This window comes from Notechis scutatus, chromosome 2, assembly GCF_049901735.1.
Source record: "Notechis scutatus isolate UNSWTSFEM ecotype Mainland chromosome 2, rNotScu1.2, whole genome shotgun sequence".
NCBI lineage: Eukaryota > Metazoa > Chordata > Lepidosauria > Squamata > Elapidae > Notechis > Notechis scutatus.
The window spans coordinates 194,723,548-194,744,582 of record NC_142010.1 but is presented as its reverse complement, the minus strand read 5'-3'; the positions used below and the strand labels follow the sequence as shown (position 1 = coordinate 194,744,582).

Sequence of the window (21,035 nt, the reverse complement as noted above, 5' to 3'; positions counted from 1 at the left end):
TGACTTAGTTACCATTACTCTCATTCTATATTTCTGCAAGGTTTCATTAATTCTCCCCCAAAAAACATATATACACAACACACAAAACATAAAAAAATCTTTTTGGAAAGTAACTTGGACCCAGGTATCTCTTTCTTCATGGACTTCCACTATATTCATGCTCATATTACATATCATTACTTATTTTATTTACCATTCTAAGTCTTCTATATTAACTTCTCCCCATATTTCACTCTTTTAATTCTATCTTAATTAATCATCTTAATTTGAGTCATTATATTTGTATCTTTTGTCCATTCTTTTATTGTACCTTTGTCTCATTCTTTATAAAAAAAAAAAAAAAAAGAAATTTCTCCTGAAATCACTAATCAGAGTATGATGCCTTTCTATCTCCCCACTAAATTAATCAAGTTAATCTTTAAAATAACACCCAATACCCAATCCGATTTTGCTTGGTACATTCTAACTGAATAATACATCCAGAATAATTAAATACATAGTTAAACAATAAATCTAAATATTAAAAACAAATACTATAATAAAAATTTTATAATAACATCAATACCATGATCTTGTTAAACTCTTTAATTAAAGCTCAATATTCTAAATCTCCCCTCATATTATTAAATTTTAAAACCAATCATTATTAACATTTCAACATTTTAATCTCTTATCAACTCTTAAGCCATTTAAGTTTTCTATTTCTAATACAATACTACAATATCATCTTATGTACCTTGCAAAATCTCTTTGCAGAAATTATACTTATCCTTTATCCCTAAAAAGATTCCTTTTTCCCATTTAATTTCAAAACTTTGTAGCTTTTCTCCACCTTTTCCCTTTCTTTCTTCTCCCAACAAACCTTTCTACCCCACCTTCTTCTAACCTCTGCCTTACTGGCTTCCCTTCTCTGTCGTATTCCTCTTCCCTTTTGTTTACCATCATTATATTGATTTTGCACCTTATTTTTCCTTTCTTAAATGTTTTTAAATCTTAAGTCCTTTATTTCTCTTCCTTTCCCTCTTCCTTCCCTCTTGGTCGAGTTCTGAGATTTATCAAAGATGGCTTCCTCTCCTTCTTCTTCTTCTGCTGTCTTCATCTGTTGCAATGTTTGTTGATAGTTAACGAGCGCCATTTCCAAAAAAAAGGCAGGCTTCTTTCAAACCAGCTTTACCATTTTTTTTTTGCTTGCTCATAGTCCCTTCTCAGTTCCTCAATAGAAGGAGCCATTATAAATCTTTTCTTTTCTTTTCTCTTACAACAACCAAAATATTCCAAAGGAAAAATAAAACAATCCCAAAGTTATCAATCAGTCCAAACCAAGACAGAGTTCCCACTCTCTCCTCCTAGGGTAGTATCAATCAGAAAAAAAGAAAGTCCAAATCTATTTCTTAAAATCTTATTGCAATATATTTTAGTCTTTCAATCCTTAAGGCATCTCCTCCAACAAAGTCTTAGCATACAAATATTTTTTTTTAGTCCTCTCTTTTCCCTCATCGCTTAGAGCCAGTTTTCACCTAAAAAAAAATAGGTTTCTTAATATTCACTTTTTATTCCGTAGAAAAGAGGGTAAGCTATCCTTTCAGCACCATCAAACTGCCGCTTTTTCCTCTTCTCGAAGGTATCATTCAGAAAGTCATACTTTTCAGAATTTTGTTAAATATGTCTTAGAGTCCTAGGAACCAAGAAAAACTTTCTCCTTTCAAGCACTTTCTCCACTTCCTCCTACACATTCTTACCCGGCTGCCAGCTTCTTTGTGGCGGCCATTACGGACTCGCCGCTGCACTGTCCTGGGAAAAGGGGGGTTCTGCCGGCCGGGGAGGGGTCTGCAACACCCCAAACCCCTCTCCGGATCCCCTTACCTTCAGCTGCCCTGCAGGGCAGCCTAGCTCCGTATCCGTCCGGATTGGAGCCCCAAAAACGGCTAGCGCGGCAGGGGATCGCGCAGCTTCGCAAATCCCTGCCGCTCGCGGGCCGACAAACCGGAAGTTTTTTCCCACAGTCACTCATTCTTACCATGACAGAGTTGAACCTAGAAAATAATTTTATACAAGCAAATCTAGAATGTCAAGAAAAACAAAAACAAAAGATAAGAATCTGCATAAAAAACAAGCATAGACTTATACTTTTACAGAGCTATTCTTTGTGAGACATGGTTCTCTCCTTTTCCTTCTAGTATAAAAAGCTTTTGAATTCTATGTGTACCGCATCTTTCTATAAACTAATGCTCAAATTCATTAAAAGAACACTGCAACATCTAGTTAATTTGTTCACTTCTCCTGCCAATTATTGTGATGTATCTTCTTCATTTTTTAGCCCAATGGGATATAGACCAAGTGGCAAAAAAAAAAAAAAAAACAAAAAAAAAACACCCCGCTGTGTTATTCTTGACCAATTCTCTGAATCTTTTATTCTGGCAGAGCTCACTGTTAATACATAAGCAAATACTCTGCATATCCTCATATCCCAATTTAGAGATCTACTGCTCACATTCCCCTAATTATAAATAACAACCCTGGAGAATGTGGGTGAAGTGCCAATCATTTACAATGCTCACTTCTTGTGCCACAAGAGAGAAATAGCAGTGCTATAAAATGTTTAATGGGAAAAAAGGAATGCCTTTAATGTGTTTACTTATGTTTATGCCAACTTTCCCAAAGGCATTTTGTATATTAACAAGAATACTTCTGAAATTATATGCAAACTGCAGCTTTAACTGTAAGATATTGTATAGAAGCCTCAGAATAAGGCAGAATAATAGCCTAAGCAATAATTTTGAGAGAGGACTCACTAAGTGAACAACATATTGACAGAAAAATGTTTGATATTTATTTGTTTGTTATTAGTATCCTCAAATACATAACTCTGGATGTTTTTCAGCAATTAAAAACAACATAAAAAACAAGATAGAAAATATATAAAAACCATTATATATATATATATATATATATATATATATATATATATATATATATATATATATATATATATATATATATATATATATATATATATATATATATATATATATATATATATATATATATATATAAGCCTGATGATGGCAGATGAGATTCTGCTGAAACGTTGCTACAACTTTAAAAGAACTACAATGACGTGGGAAAATACTCCGAACCAAGCCGAACACCATACATGTAAGTACCGCAAAAAACTTAAGAAAACATATATATATATATATATATATATATATATATATATATATATATGTATGTATGTATGTATGTATGTATGTATGTATGTATGTATGTATGTATGTATATTGATTTTGGATCACAATGTTTAAAACTGAAGAAAACAAAGAAAGAAAAGCGAATAGCATTAGGGATAAACAAAGGTGCCTTAAGATACTATTTGTTCATTAGAATAATGAGCAATAATCATCATTAGTTTAGCAAGTAATTGTAACAAATTATTTCCAAATTTGTAATGATGCAGTGGAAGTAGAATATTAGAATGAAAATCCTTTCTCTTTCAGTGAAATTTTAGGAACATAAAAAGTTGTCTTATTTTAAGTGTGTAAGACACTGTTCTATCACTTGTTAGGTATTTTAAAAATTACAGAAAATTATTTTATTTTGGGCAAATATTTATGGTTTTGTTATTACTATTTTTGGTATAGCTTTTAATATGTTGCTAGCTATTCAATTGTATTTGCAAAATGTGTAACCATACCAATCAATAAACCAATCAAATAAATATTTCATTCACAATATTATAGTCTTATTTCCAAGCATACTGGCTTCCAATACTGACTTTACTTTCAAAAATGTTTACCATAAGTTTAAAAGAAAAAAAAATGATGGATAGTTACAATCCTGTGCCTTGCAAAATTTTACCAGATTACAATTTTTAATGCTATTGAAGAGTTCCTGAATGTGGAAACTGTTAATTGTACTTAATGGCAACTCTGACACTTGACATGAAGGTATTAATTACTTTTAATATGAATTCAGTTTAAAAAGTAAATGACATAAAACTGTTTAATTTTTCTAAAAGCTGCATAAAAAAGTTGTGTTGCATAAAAGTTGTTCGTCCTTATTATATCTACATGTTTCAGACAAAATGCAATAGAAACATTTTACAATATGTGCTTTGCACTGAAGATAGCCTCAGTTCCTCATCATCCTACACCACACATTGTATAGTTATCTTTATAAATGCTTAGATTTTGTCTTGGGGGATAGCCCTGTACTTCCATCCTTGGACTAACATTTCAATGTACAAACTCCACCTAAGGAATCTTGTCTGTTGGTGTCTCTTGGACTAGGTGCTATAATAAATTCAATAAAATCAATCAGTAAAATATACTAGATTTCAAAGTCCTAACTAAACAGAGCAGAAGAATCAACACATTTTAAAACAGCTGCAGTCTTTATATGTAAAGGTTCATTTCCCTAGATTTTATAGGACTACTATGGATTGCTAAGAGATTTCTTCCCCACCCCTGGCAAGACAAATTTATTTATGGGGAAATTATTAGAAACATATGTCAGGCACAAAAGACCAGGTCCACTCATGAACTATTTTATTGCTGAAAGGCTACCCGCAGGAATCTCCTCAACTAATGGTCTGCACACAAACTAGTATCTTATTCACCTTAAACCACCTGCAACAACTTCCTGAAATGTGTAAGCCCTCCTCAACTCTTACTTCATTGTATTACTCATTCAATTCCAGATCATCTATAGATTACACATATTATTTGCAACACTTCCTATAACAAAAAATCTTGAAATGGTATCAGATCAAATCCACCTACAATATTAAATGAAAATCAATTATAATACAAATAGATGGATTGATTTATTTTGATTCATCTAGATTCAAGTGGATTTTCCTGATATGTACAGTTAATGTGTTGATAATACATTAATAATCAAATTTTAAAAATACTTGTTTTACTTGACTTGAAGGAAACTTTGTTAAAGCCACTGATTTTCAAGTAAAAATCTGTGTATAGATTATCTGAAGTAATAGGGGAAATACAGCACAGCAGCATAGATAAAGAAAATAACTAACTAAAATGAAAAAAGAGACCCAGTTTGGTGTTGTGGTTAAGGCACCAGTTATAAACCGGAGAATACTAGTCCTGCTTTAGATACAAACTGATTTTGGGCCAGTCACTCTTGTTCAACACAGAGTGTTGCAACTACTTCCAAAAAATTGTGTCAAGAAAATAGACATTAGTCCAGTCCACCACCACCATCATCATTATGTAATGATAAATAATTGAAGTAATACAGTACAAGCATTTCACAATTTATCTTACACCTAATCATCAAGTAAGTACAGAATTATCATTCTAACACATAACTAGGTGCTGGGTATATTATTTATTTAAAATCATAAGTTGAAAAAAGTTAAAGTACAACTGCTAGAAATATTTGTATTTTGTAGGTACATGTATACATGTGTAATGGCTAGCCTAATGATAACATGGAAACAAGATTCACCTTGACCTATATTCCAAACATTTGCAATGCATGGAGAGTATTTCATAATTAATCTTGTTCCTAGTGCATGCAAACTACTGTTCACTTAACTGTCAAGAAAATATACTTCACCAAAAGTATAAAAGTATATCCCTGTGTAAAAATATTTTTCTTTTTTTAACGTATGTAGTTGTATCAATATTTTGCCTTCATTTAAAGGACAAAGCTGACGTAAATTAATATAATCTATTAAGACTCAACTTGGCAATCATTTTTCAACAACAAATTAATAAATATTTCTTTCTGTATAAAAATAATTGGGCTTGGCTCTAGATATCAATATCTATTGATATTATTCACTTTGGCAGATACCTCAAGAACTATTTCTTATAACTGTCTACTAGTTTCTGACATCAAGTGGAATGATTTCCCCTCCACACACACCTCCCATCTACCTTTTTTGCAACTGTGTAATATTTGAGGGGTTTCTTGCATGCACAGCCTTTTTTCAAATCAGTCTCAGCATCTCAGTTAGGATTTAGATCTGGGCTTTAACATAACCATTCCAGAATCCTGCATATATAGCCATACGTTTAGGGTCATTGTCATGAGCAGTGTAGTGGCCTCGTGGAAAGGTTGAGAGTTCAATCCTAGGTAGTGGCAGATGTTTCTCTCCATGGGTACAAAGAAAAAATATCTGCTGTAAATGCCAAATGGAATCATGCAGGGCATCTGGTTAGTAAATGCTCAGCTCCATCCAGTCATCCTTGGCTCTACCCCTAATTAAGGAATTACAGAAATATGAACAGGGAGACTGTCATTGTTAGGTTGGAAGGTTTAATTCTTCAATTTTCTGATCTTATAATATCCTCAAACAGCCTTTGGTGCAATGAAGAATTCCTAGCAGATCCTATTATGATGATCTCTCCAGTCCCTGATTCAGCAAAGCAACCTCAAACCATAACATTTCCATTACTAAATTTTGCAGTTCATATAAGGTTCTTTTGGTTGAGTGGTGCGATGGCCTAAATGTGGAGCTCTCGCCTCACAATCTGGAGGCTGTGCGTTCAATCCTAGGTAGAGTCAGGTATTTCTCTCTCTGGGCACATTGAGAATATATCTGCTGAAAAAAGCTCCACACTGGCATCAGGAAGGGTATCCGGCAGTAAACGCTCAGCTCCATTCAGTTGCCTAGACTCCACCCTGTAAGGGATTATGGGGTCATTAAAAGAGGATGATATAAGATTCTTTTGCAGTATGCCTTCTGCTACTGTCACCAACTAACCCTATCTTTGCCTTATCTATCCAGAGCATATGGTTCCAGAAGTCCTGGGCTTTGCCTAAGTGTTCACGAGTGAAATTTAGTCTTGCCTTGTTGTTCCTTCTGAACAGCAAAGATTTCCCCCAGAAAGATTTCTCCTATATAAGTCTAATGCATGCAGCTTCTTTCTAATGCTAGACTCATGAACTTTGACATTAGTAGAGGCAAGAGCTACCTGTAAATCACATTATGAAATTATGGGGTTCTTAAGAGATTCTTTCAGCATCTTGCATTCTGCTTTTGAGCTGAACCTTCTTGAACAGGCTTGGAAAGTTGGCAGCTGTTTGAAATATCCTCTACTTGTAGGTGATTTTCCAAACAGTAGAATGATTGATGTACAAATGTTTGACAATCTTTTAAAATCCCTTTCCAGATTCATAGACATCTCTAACCTTCTTTCTGAATGCCTCAGAGAGCTCTTTTGATCTGGGCATAGTGATATCATGCATTTCAACAACAAAGAACAAATCAGTCTAAATGTCAAAGGTTAAAATAAGACAAGGTTCCTCCCAAATTTTTTCTATTGATACTGTAATCTTATGCATCTGATCTGATGCAGCTGATTCTAGTTGTATGTATTTCAGGCAGTGATAATATAGTGAAATATATGTACAGTATATTGAATTGTGTTCAAAAAAACCAAACATTTCAACACAGTGTACTTAGTTTTTCAGACAATAATATATTTTCAACCATAATTTTAAATATGTATCATTAAGGATCACAGATACTAATTCTTAAAATGCTTCTGAAACTATTTATGCTAAAATGCAATATACATATATGTACTGTACATTATAGAATGATTCTAATATATGTGCATTATGGAATGTTATTAAATTTCCAGCGCCAGTTATAAAATTTAGGTAATTTGAGCAGCATTATAATCTTACATGATGAAAAGATATGTGCCACTGATTATGGATTCACAGAAATACTACCATTGGAAAGAAATTACAAAAATCAGATGTGTGCTTCAAGGGGTAGAAGATTAAACATAAAATGTATTGATTCTGAATAAGGCAAAACTTTTTTTTACATTAGTTCTGGTCAAAAGCCCTATATGTTTTTTTTCTTTCTTAGCCACAAATATCTAGTGACCTAATATTATTCTTTTAAGATGTACTTAAAATATCAGTTTGCAATTACAACTGTAATTTAATTTGCTGGAGAAATAAAATCACCACACAAGTATGATACACTTATATTTTGCAACTATTGAACAATACATTTAACATGTTTCTACCAAAGAAGAAATCATTGTTCTATATATTCCTATTTCATTTCTCCTCTTCAGAAATAAACCAAAATGCTATGAAAGCAATAAGATATAACAAAATCAAAATAAGCATAGTTCTTGATCATTCAAATCTTCTGTTTCAATGAAAAGACAACCACTGTATTATCAGTCAAAAGAAACTGCATATAATCCTTTCTTAGTATTTCTCTGACAGGAAAGAAGCAGTAGGATAACACAAGAAGATATTATCAGCAGGTCATTCTGTGAAAGAGGTAGACCATTGCCCAATTAAAAGCAGTAACTGTGCAAATTTATAAAGAACAGCTCTTATTGTCTTCAGCAGCACAAAATTTCCACCTGTTTTCTGAAGATATTCATAGTTTGTCACTGTCCATTCTTGAGCACAAATTATAGGGAATATTCTTTGCAACCAAACTCAGTTCTTCTGAACTGCTGTGAATATCCTGAAATACTCTTTGTTTACCTTTTAAGAACAAAAACTTAAAGATTCTACATCTGGTAAAATGTTTCATATTATTATAGCTATGGAGGTTTTTGTTTTGTTTTTTTGCCTTTAAACCAATTTGCTGTTGCAAGACAAAGAAAGAAAGCGGGTGATAGGTCAAGTTTGAGGAAATCTAATCTTTCATTAAACAGAAAGAGATTTTCAAATAGCTATTTCCCTGGAAGCCACATATACAGATATCACTGTTTTCCCAGGCTTCAGAGAAACTGTATTTTACTTGTAATGTCACACATAATTATACTAATCCTATTCTTTCATATCATACCTATCTCGATGCCCAGAAACCAGATCTACACTACAGAGATACATCTTCTCACAGCAAAGTGGAAAAAGAGTGTTAGTTAGCCAATATCAGAGAGTTAAAAATCTTTCATATAGTTCCCTTTTATTAATAAATCTTGCCATAGGGATGGACCACAGCTATACAGATATTTAATGGGGGGAGTGGGGATACAAAGCAACAAGAAAGAACTAAAAAAAATAGACTTCAGAAACTTACTCACAAACTTTATTGACTACAGTCTGTATTGGCGCAGTGGTTAGAATGCATTATTCCAAGTTAACTGCCAGGATTTCAATCCTGACTGGCTCAAGGTTGACTCAGATTGTTGGGGCAATACGCTGACATTTGTAAACAGCTATAGAACATTATAAGGCACTATCAAGCTATATAAGTGCTATTGCTGTTCTTATACATATAAGATATATATACAAGTATTGTATGTGTGTGCAAACTGTATATGCGCCAGGAAGGTTATCTGGCCAGTAAATGATCAGCTCCATTCAGTCACCCCAACTTCACTCTGATAAAAGGAATAACAGGTTTGTTCAAAAGGAAAAAAATACCTTTGTGCATGTGTGTGAGCACATGCTCCATATATACAGTACTGTGTAAAAGTTTTAGATAGTTTAGGCAAAAATGCTATAAATTAAGAATATGCCCAGAAATATGTGTTATTAATTTATTTCTTTATACTTGCACAAACTCAGCCATTTTGTAGGATTAGAATCAGGTATATGATTAACCAATTATACCAAGCAGGGGTTAATGATCCTCAATTTCATATGTTGGTTGAAACACAGACATTAACTGAAAGAGAAACAGCTGTGTAGGAGGCTTAAAGCTGAGTGAGGCACACCCAGACTCTGCTACTAAGGTGAGGTTGTGGAAGACAGTTTCATGTCACAGGTGATACACCTGAGAACAGGAACAAGACAAAAGGTAGTTATCCTGTATCAGCAAAGATTTCAAAGCAGACTAAGATTTCAAGATGTGCTGTCCAAGCTCTTTTGTAGAAGCACAAAGAAACAGGCAACATGGAAGACCACAGATGCAGTGGTTGGTCAAGGAAACTTAATGCAACAGATGAAAGACACATCATGCTGACTTTCCTTTAGTATCTGAAGATATCCAGCAGTGCCATCATCACAGAACTGGCAGAAACCTGTGAGACCCAGGTAAACCCATCCACTGTCCAGAGGAGTCTGGCCAGAAGTGGTTTTCATGGAAGATTTGCGGCCAAAAACCCATACCTCTAATGTGGAAACAAGGCTGAACGACTCAATTGTGCACAAAAACATTAGAACTGGGATGTAGGAAAATGGCAGCAGATGCTTTGGACTGGTAAGGCAAAACATGAAATATTTGGCTGTAGCAGGACACAGTTTGTTCACAAAAGGGCTAGAAAATATACAATAATGAGTGTCTGCAGGAACAGTAAAGAATGGTGGAGGTTCCTTGCCAGTTTGTGACTGCATTTCTGCAAACGGAGTTAAGAGATTTGAGCAGGATCAATGATATCCTCAATGCTGAGAAATACCAACATATATTATCCATCATATTATACCACCAGGGAAGTATGTGATTGGCTCCAAATTTATTCTGCAGCAGGACAACAACTCCAAACATATAGCCAATGTCATTCAGAACTATCTTCAGTGTTTAAAAAAAAAAAAAAACCAAGGAGTCCTGAAGTGATAGATAGAGTCCTGATCTCAATATCAACAAATCTGTTTAGGATTACATGAAGAGACAGAAGGACTTGAGGCAGCCTACATCCACAGATCTGTGGTTAGCCCTTCAAGATGTTTGGAACAACCTTGAAGGAACCTTGCCAAGTTCCTTCAAAAACTGTGTGTAAGTGTATCTAGAAAAATTGATGCTATTTTGAAGGTAGTCACTGAACCGTAGTAACACCAGTTGAATCCCACCCCTGCACTTGACCCAGACATGATCTATACCTGTGATGGCGAACCTATGGCACGCATGCCACAGGTGGCAGGCATAGCCATTTGTGCTGGCACGCGAGCTGCAGGCAAACTTACCTCACTGCGCATGTGCGTGCCTCACAGCTGATTTTTGGCTGGTTTGAGGGCTTTTTCAGCCTCCCAAAGGCTTGAGGAAGGCTTCTTCAGGCTTCTACAAGCTTTGTAGGCCGAAATCTAGCCTCGTTTCATCACTTCCGGTTTTTCCGAAAAAAAATGGAAGTGATGAAATGATATTGGCCTACAAAGCTTGTAGAAGCCTGAAGAAGCCTTCCTCAAGCCTTTGGGAGGCCAAAAAGCCCCCAAACCGGCCAAAAATCAGCTGTGAGGCGCAGTGAGGGTAAGGGGGCAGTGGGGGTGGGGTGGGATTGCACAGGCATGTGGGGAGCACACATTGCCTTCTGGGTGCTGGCACGTGAGCACGAGTGTGCAAGCATGTGCACAGTTTTTGGCACAGGAGCCCAAAAAGGTTAGCCACCACTGATTATACTTACTGGCTAAAGAAACTAACAGCAGTGCACGAGCACCCAACAGTACAGATTAACCAGGTGCTAGAAGCAGGTTCCCATTCAGACTGAATAATGCAAGGAAGAACAGTACTAATCATAAAAGACCCTTCATAAGAAAACATGACCAGCCACCTCCAGCCAAAAACCTGCATCCCCACAATATGGAAAATCCTATCAGGAATCATAGTCACCAAGATACAGGACCATGTAGGCCAGTGCATGAGCAGAACCCAGAAAAGTCCTGAAACAACAACAGAGATTCAAAATACCAGTTGCTCCATCAATAGTCACCCAAGACTCCAGGTGTAGATCAGGAGTCTTCAAACTTGACAGCTTAAATCTTGTGGACTTCAACTCCCAGAATTCCTGGGAGTCATGCTAACTCAGGAATTCTGGGGATTGAAGTTCACTTGCCAAGATTGAAGACTCTTGGTCTAGATAGACCAATTTAAGTACAACTTGACAACACACATGGATTCAATGCCACACACATGGATTCAATGCCACACACATGGATCTGTGAATGCTTGGTGCTATACTAAGTCAACAGGATACTAGACCTTCTTCAAGAACTTGATTTACTGTGGAAGACAACAATGAAAGTCAACTCAAGACAACTCACAGATTTGGACAGCATATGCTATGATGATTCACTATCCCTGCTGCTGTTCTGCATAGGCTTGAATTCCATTGGCCAGATAATCATAAGGATAATCACAAGTTCAAGGCAACACTGATCACAGCAGTAGAAGAGCATGCATTGAGCACCATATCCATAGAAGCAGGAATCTACCACATTAGACAGGATCTAAGGTGCAGACTATGTAGAGAGGCCTCAGAGACAGTAGGCAGGCTGTAAGATGCAGGCAGAAACAACATATACTGAACTACACAACCAAGTAGCTTGCATTGTAGTTAGGAACATCTTCATGGTGTATAGGCTAGGCTCTCTCAAGTCCACATGAGAAATTCCACAGAATTTGTTTGAGGAGAATAAAAGGGCTAAGATCTTTTTGGACTTCCTGATCCAGATGGAAAGGCAGGTACTGGCCAATCGATCAGACATCATGGTTACTACGATAAGGACCAGACAATAGTGATGATACAGTAAATTAATGGTGCCTAGTGGCAGCAACATCAGGAAGAAGGATAAACAAAAAATTGGAGAAGTATCATGGCCTGAAGGAGAAATAAAGAGAATGGATATCGAAAATAAGCCACAGTGGTCTCAGTGTTGGTAATTAGCATTTGGGACTGTGATTTATAAGCTGGGAGAATGGTTCCAACAGATCCCAGGAACATCAGAGCTCTCTGTCCAGAAGTATGCAGTGCTAGAAATAGCTAAGATAATACATAGAACCTTTAAACTCTCAGGCTTCTGATAGGGGACCTGAGCTTGAATGAAACACATGCCACCTATTGGGGTGCGAAGGAAATTTTCTTTTAAACTATGTCTCCTAATACACCCTTTGTACTTTATATTTGAACCATTTAAGGAATATTGAAATAATCAAGTCCTGGTGTAAGATTGAGCAATATTTAAGGGTATGATTTGTTTTAAAGTAAAACAAATGGCAAGGGTTCTCCATATTGTCAGGGAAGATTATTTTATAGGGGTTAATTATAGAAAACAATTTGGAAAAAAATCATTAACTACAGTTTGGAGTCATTAAGCTTTGGTATTCTCCTACTTGAATAAATGCTTCCATTCTCAAAGGAGAGACTCTGCTTTCAGTAAGAAATCTGAGGTTGAAAGTATTATACAAAATGACCTAAAATAAGTTAAAATATACTTAAAATGAAAAAAAAAATGTTGTTTTTGCAAAGAGATTATCTTGGAAAAGGGAGACAAAGATTGCAAATAATGAACATCAGAAATATTTAGCATAATTAATATGCTTGGTAAACAACACTGTCAATTTTTCCTTCCACGTCCATCCAGTTTATATTGCTTGTCAATGGCATGACAGTACTTGCTACCAAGAATACTTTGCTTATACCTAAACGGTAATTTGAACAATTAGAAAAGAATTGGAAGCATTTTGCCACATGAAAAGGTGTCCTTTCGAATTAGCTGCTTTGTACATCAGAAAGCATGAATTTGTACTATGACTGTTATTTAAGCAACCCATTAAGTCAATCTGCAAACTTGAGAAAAATATTCATACAAGACAGACAAAATTATAAGAAAGGGACAAGCAAATGAATAAGCAATAAGTTCACTGCAGAGGTTATTCCACTAGTGAAAAATATAGGGACTAGGAACATTGACATAAAGTAACCTTTTTCATAGGCCTATAAACTGTTTCTCCTTATATTCAGTGAAGCAGGTAGAGATGAAAAAATATAAAAATAAACTACGCAGTCAATATTCCTCAACCTCTGTAAAGCTGCACTTAAATCTAATTAACTTTTCACCTCAAAATGAGGTACCTTAGAATACTTCCTAACACTTATTCTATGAGCCTTACTGAGTTGCAAATACCTTTGTCTTATATTTGCATTCAATTATTCTTAAAACCTTTATGTGGACTACATAACACTGCCAGTCCAGTGTTGAAAATAATTAAGCTTCGATATGTGCTTTTACAGCTGACAGCATAAAGGCCATTACAACTCAAAAGATATAACAAAGACAATGAAATACATGCAATGGCAATATCACCATGAGGTTCTGTCATTATTAAATATTTACATACTACATAGGAAGAAAATTTCACATATGTACTAAATAGGCAGCAATGGAACCATTATCTATTAGATAAACCTTCACGTAGCTTGTTATTAATTTCATGAAAATTCATTATTTGATACTAGGCAAAGCAAATGAGGAAAATATCTATAGACTGATAATAATGATGCAAGCACAGATAAATGTATAATATATAAATCTATAATATCTCTCTCTTAAGCTAGCTTGATGGGCAGCTTCTCAAGTGTTATTTTTTTTATTTTACTAAATAAAGACTTTTAAAAAAATCAGATACCCTTCCCTAACCCAGACTTAATCCTACTACAAGTTCTCAGCATTGTGGCCTTTGACATGACATTCTACTTGAAAATATAAGTGGTTTTTTCCCCCTTTCAATAGAGTAATAAACCAGATCACACTCAAAAGAAAAAAGAGGAAACTACACGTCTGTGCTTTTGTGTGTATTTGTGTGTATTATCTCAGAAACATTAAGAATGCAAAACTAGGTTATCAATTCTGTGCATATTTATTTAGAACTTCATGTCCAAAGAAATATGTTGCTCAATTTGCCTGAGTAAAATTGTGAATCCATATCACATTATTGAAGCCTATATTATAAATATATATTGCTTCTTATTTAAAAAATTTTTTACATGAGCAATTAAAAACTTGGAATAAAAGACAAGGGCAAAATATTGTTGTTTCACCCAATGCACATAGATAACTTTTTCACGCTTTGTATTAAATGATTTAGAAAAACTAAATTACACACAGCCATCAAACATTTCAATATGATACTTTGATATGGCTCCACATCCTGAACTATATTATAATTTTATGGTATATTACATTTCTTTTACTAAATAACACTGATAAAACATTTGAAGTTTTATATAGTTCATTATTTTAAATAATTACTGGAAATTATATTGTAAAAGTAATAAATGGTTATATTTCTTCATATTTTATTGATGTAATGTCAATCACATTGCTATCATTTATTTTCTAATATGTACTGGTTTGTTCTTTCAAAAAACATATGATATGATGTAAAAATTATACTACTTCAATGTTAGCAATTCATTGTTAGTTCTGATTTGTAGTAGTTGTGTCAGTTACTGTTCATTATTTTTTATTATTGTACAGTACCTGAATACTAACTAACATCTAGGTAATTCTAGAAAGTAGAATAAAGTTCACAGTGATTATCAATGGAAAATATATAGCTAACATGCACTCTACACATAGATGCATTTAATGATTTATCCATCTTGAATATTGTATCTTATATATAAGGACTTTTGCATTAATTTCAGAAAGATCCCTTTTTATGGTTCATTGTAAATATTTCTAAGATAACATCAAGCTGATAAACTATCACATAAAATTCAATTATACTGGTTTATATATGTAGAAATTATATTAATGGAACAGGGTTTTTTCCCAGTTTTAATTTTCAAGATGCAAAACATAGGCAAATACTTTTAAAGGGTTTAATAGGTGAATTTAACTTACTAAAGACCAAATATTTTGTTGAAACTAAACATTTGCACAACAGTCTAAACTGTAGTACTCAGCTCTATACCTAAATCTGGAAATTACACATTGGTAAAAATAAAACTTGAACATCACATTTTAAAATATTGTCTTAGCATGTATATAGCATGCATATTCACATACAATATAAAACAACATTTTATGATAGCATTACTTAGTAGTTAGCAGATATACTCAATATATTGTATGTAGCTTCTTGCATTTTTCTGGTCTTGTTCTCTTTAAGTATCTATATTAATTAGTTGGTTTTGGCATGAAAGTTTAGATAATTGTGTAATACATAAAGAAATATAATTCCTTTTCTACAAGTTCTAGCAAAGTAGGCCAATATATGCTATTTCTGGACAGAACAAAAATATTTTATTCTTTCTGTTATAAAAAATGCTTTTTGGGGAGAAGCATATTCTAAAACCTATGTCAAGATGATTTTTGACAAATTTTATTAAGATTATTTTTTATTATTTGAATAGTACATACAAATTTCAATAGCTCTTTATTCACTGTATTCTTTCTTTCTAAAAAAAAAAAAAAAAAATTATCCCAGAGCAGGGATTGGGGAGATGAAGGGATATATTCTCAATCTGACTTTCTATTATTAACCAGTTCTAAGAACTGGTAATTATAACAAAACTGTCTCTGTATATATTATTTTTTTCACTGTCAGTTTGGTGAACTGTATTATTTTACTTCATCTGAACATTATTCAGAGATCTATTCTAAGAATTCATTAAACTAATGAATTTAAACTATATGTAGTAACTTTAATACATTTAAATCTTTGAAAGTATTTAAAATGTGGGAATATGCTTTGTGATGTTGTTTGGGAGGATTTAAAAATTACTAGTAGATAAAATCAAAATGCAACCAAACTACCCCTAACTGTAAGTAATCACTGCACATTCTAAGATTAATAATGTATGTGACATGCCATATTCACAACTGAGCATCATGCTGGCTTGCTGTTTGCTCTTTCTTTATTGGGAGTGGGTAGAAGTTAATGAATTGGTCAACCAGCATTACTCTGTTGCTTTGGTGAATTAAGTCCAAATTATTGAGTTTGTAAATCTCAGTTTTAAAAAAAAACCTTGTGTGCTACATAACAAGTTAAGAAAACAGTTTTTCCACCACTAATTGCAACTGTAAGCAAGAACCGGTAGACAGTACTTTATTAATCAGAAGTCCTATAGTAAGCACACGTTAGAGAAATTAATCATTCATTCCCTGCTGACTGCTTATGTATTTCATCAGGCCATTATCTGATCTGAATAACAAGAACAATTGCATAATGAAATGCATTACTGCTGACACCAGCAACTTTATCCACTCCAAAAAGGTAAGTACTTCCCTAGCACAAAAGAGAAAAGTTTTTCCTGACTGCAAATCTATTCCTTTTTCACTATCCCACAATGCATTTTATTATTCACTAGTTTCATACATTACATAATTATCAAAAGAGGGCCTTAGATATGATTGAAGTATACATTCTAGGGAAATTATATCAAGTCTTTTCCAGAGCATCAAAATCATTTTCAGAAACAGAGTTCACTATTCCCATGACAGAGTAAACCAAAAAGTTAGCATAGAAAATTTCAGATGACTCATAACATATCCTTACCTATCCACCAATGTTTACACTTAAACAAATGAAATTACCTTGCTCAATATTATGCAAATTGCCCAAACGTTTTTACTGGGAATTTTTGGAAACCTGATATTTTCATCTAATCTATGAAAATCTTCTGGAAAGTTACTTTCATTGAGGACAATAATTCTGCTATTGGATATAAATAGAGCTCTGCTCTGTAGACCCCAAAGCAAACCTCCCAAATGAAGCTTTCCAATACTGAGAGACCAGAAGAGTCTAAGAAACTTGTCAAGCTGGGCTGTGACAATTGAAGGCAAGACAGATAAAGAAGGTATGCAGAAAGATGGATAAATAGTATCAAAGAGCTGGATTAATGTATCTCTTTGCATATAGTGTTTCCCTTCATTCATTAACAAGCAGGGTGGAGGATGAAAGTGAGAAAAGGAAAAGAATAGGAAGCAGCAATCACCAGGGCACACCCCCAAGGCCTACAAGAGCTTTGTTTTCAGCACATGTTTATGCTGAGTCAATGGCTGACTCATCAGTAACAGTAGAGAAGGAGCATGGTAGCAGCAACTGAGTAGTGGCCCTTCCTTCCTTCCTCCCTCCCTGCCCTCCCTCCCTCCCTCCCCACTCTTCCAGTACATCTTTTTCTGGGACCCAATGTCTGTGCTGCAAAAATCCAGATGATCCACAGATGTAGCAAAGACATGTGTCTTTTTGCTATTCTGAACATCCAGATATTTGAAACTCAAACAAAAAGTAGCCCTATCTTGTTCCCCAAGGCTTCTTGAAGACCTGGGTTAAGGGAGACCCCACTGGGATTCTCCATGTCTGGGCCCTCATAATGGCTGTTTCCTCTGCCTTCATTATATTTAAGGCACTGATCTATTACATTTTGAACACTGTTAAATAACAATCACCAGTAGTTTAAGCCTGTTCAGCCACAAATGTCAAAATTGATTCCTCCTTCTTAGAACTTGCAACCTATTCCAACATTATATTTATGGGAGCCAGAAGCCATTATCCCAACTAATGTTTCTAATATTAATATGTTAAGCCAATTTTAATGGGAGTAAGCACAGTATAAATAAATCTGATTAGAAGTGCTAGTAAAAGAGCTGATCTTGCAAGAAATATTTCCATATTTCAATATAGCAATTGACATGATTTGAGAAAAAGCATCCATAATATGATATTACCCAGCCACCCTTGGCAGTTTAGGAACTACACACTTTTAAATACAGGTTCCCAATATATGACAAAAAATGAAATCTGAGTAACTTTGAACAATGAAGCTATGAGATTATTAATCACACCATATAATTGCTTATGTTGCGTCAGTCTTCATCTGAATTTCAGTTCTAACTTATAGATGGAAACATAGTTGAATTTGTGACTTATATACTCTTGAAAGCTCCAGTATACAGTATATCAAACGTATACCCAAGAGAATAATGGGAGAATATTAAAATCAAAATCCATTTGGCAATAAGAAATAACACTGAGACGTTATTGATTCAATCAATACATTCAAAACATACTGATTGTATCTACCAGCAAAGGTTTTATTACAATTTGAAATGCAGAGTGGTGGGTTTGGGGGTTTTTTTGTGTTTATTTGTTTGGTTTGTTTGTTTTTGGAGTGGTTATTTACTCATTTATTTGGATTGACTATTTTCATAATTTACTTCAATCTCTGATAAGAAATAAACAAGTATTAGTAACAGCATTGTTGTCCAAAGAATAATAATGCCCTTATAACTTTTTTGTATGTTCAGATCCTGATTAGGTTTTTAAATGTTGCATCTTTTGACTTTACATTATGTCAATAAGTAGTTCATAATATTCATGGCCTAATCCCAATTCAATTCTCCCAGAGTGTGCTCTCTGTCTTCCTCTTTATATGTGCATTCATACACACACACACACACACACACACACACACATATATACATATATACACACATACACATATGTACATACAGAACCATGCGTGCATACATTCTGTAAGAATCTTACTTGTATCTTGTGCATGCACTGTGTCATAAATATATTGTTTAGATAGAGAAAACAATGACAGCAAATAGACAGTATCCTTTCAGAGAAGATTAGAGAATAGGGCTGAAATTAAAGTACCTAAACCAAGCAGGAAATCCACACTAATATTACTACTGTATATTATTCTGGCAGGCTGAAATGACAGCTAGTGCTACCTTTCCATTTTAAATCCTCTAGGTGTCTACTGAAGAACAGTTTTGTGTAGCAAAGGAGAATCATTCTCCAATATATCCCAACTCTTAACAGACTTCCACAACAGAAACAGTACTCTCCTCAACTCTTCTACTCTAAAACGCCCAGAATATTAAAAAAATATATATTAAAAGAAACTAATGCACCACAGAGCACACATACATACACGTCTCTCTCTCCCTCCCTCCCCTCTCATATACCCCCAAACAGAGCTTTTAGGTTAAACACAGTTAAAGGTAGCCCTTGTCTTTTTCCCACGCCTGTTAAAATTATAAGAGGAATGGATTTTGCAGCTTATGGGACGGACAGAAAGAAGCAGACTCTTCGGATTCAATAACAGCCTCGCAGAGCCAAAATCGACTTACTAAATGCAGCCAGCTCGGACCTCTCTGGGAATCTTAAGGAGTCTTCGCTTTCCGCTCCTGCCGGTCACGATCAAGAACAGTCCTCCTATTCCATAAAAGGCCACGAATGAACTGCAAAGAAAGACAACCACATGTCACAGATCCAGCAGGTTTGTTTTGGTGCCGAAGGAAGGTTGCAGACTGGGTGGGAGGGGGTGAAAGAAGGAGGCCAGCTCGGCGATGTTTAAAAGTGCTCTCTCTCTCTCCTTCTCCTCCTCCTCCTCCTCCTCCTCTTCTTCTTTTTCTCCTCGGTCCTCTTCAAACTGAAAGATGGGTGGAAGCTTTATCTCTTTGCCTCCCTACCCGCTAATAATAAATAACTCAGTGGGTCTCGCGCGCCATGCCCAATCGCGGCTCAATAGGGCTGAAGACGGTACCTGCAACTCTCTGACGCTGAAGCTGCCGGAGAGGAAAGTGTGCGGTGAGGAAGATAGAAGATTAACACAATTTAAAATAAAAATAAAAAGAAAGGAAAAAAAGCGAAGAGGAATAAAAGAACTAGGCGGGTTGTGGAAGGTTGTAGCAGTCGGACTCCTCGGTTTAGCAACGGAATAATAACTAAAGAGCGATCGCTGGGGATCCGAGGGAGAGCGAGGGATCGGCGGCGCTATCAAAGCGAACCTCCACGAACACGCACGCCACTCCCGCTGGCGAGGCGAGTGGGAAGCGAGGCGGTGGCAGCAAAGGAGAGGGGGGAAAAAAGTCTTCCTCCTGCCAGCGCAAACACTAGTCTCCGTGTTGCTCTCTCGGGCTCGTCCCCACCGGCACCGAGCGCCGACAGCAGGAGCTTGCTGGAGACGGAGCTCTTCACACTCACCTGCATTTCCTTAACGAGCCACTTGATGGCTGGCTCTTTTTTGTTCCAAGCCGCTCTTTTTCTTTTTTGCGCGCGGGCGCTTTGCCTTGCCTGGCCAAAACCCGCAGGGGAAAGGGAAGGGAAGGGAGGGAGGGAGTGGGGTGGGGAAGACGGCGTATAAAATGTGAGCGAGAAGAGCGTACCGAGCGAGAAAGAGGGAGGCGGGAGCCAGTTCGGGAATACAAGGGGACCTTTCTGGTGGCGCTTCAACTCTTTTTTAAGAAAACGGATGGAAAGGAGCGTTTAAGGGTGGAGATGGCTTGAAAGAAGAAGACCGGAGGAGCCCTCAGCCCCCCTGTCCACAAGGCGGATTGTCTTCTTTGTGTCACCTCAGGCGCCACTTTTAGTTCGCTCCTGTCAGGTCCAGCCGGAC

At 35.5% G+C, this 21,035-nt stretch overlaps 1 protein-coding gene across 28 annotated transcripts in view; it reads right to left on the bottom strand.

Moving 5' to 3' along the window:
* Positions 1-20,584, bottom strand: part of PTPRD (protein tyrosine phosphatase receptor type D) — a 1,313,296-nt gene extending 1,292,712 nt beyond the window's left edge. For 19 of the 28 annotated variants that reach the window (XM_087957701.1, XM_087957705.1, XM_087957708.1 and 16 more), the window contains exons 1-2: positions 20,184-20,584; positions 19,768-19,878 (exon numbers count right to left, since the gene is read on the bottom strand). The gene's annotated coding sequence lies outside the window, so the exon portion shown is untranslated. Of the gene's footprint in view, positions 1-19,767; positions 19,953-20,183 lie in introns of those variants that run through there. The other 9 variants (XM_087957720.1, XM_087957723.1, XM_087957721.1 and 6 more) reach the window with 3 other exon arrangements.
* Positions 20,585-21,035: the final 451 nt, after the last annotated feature.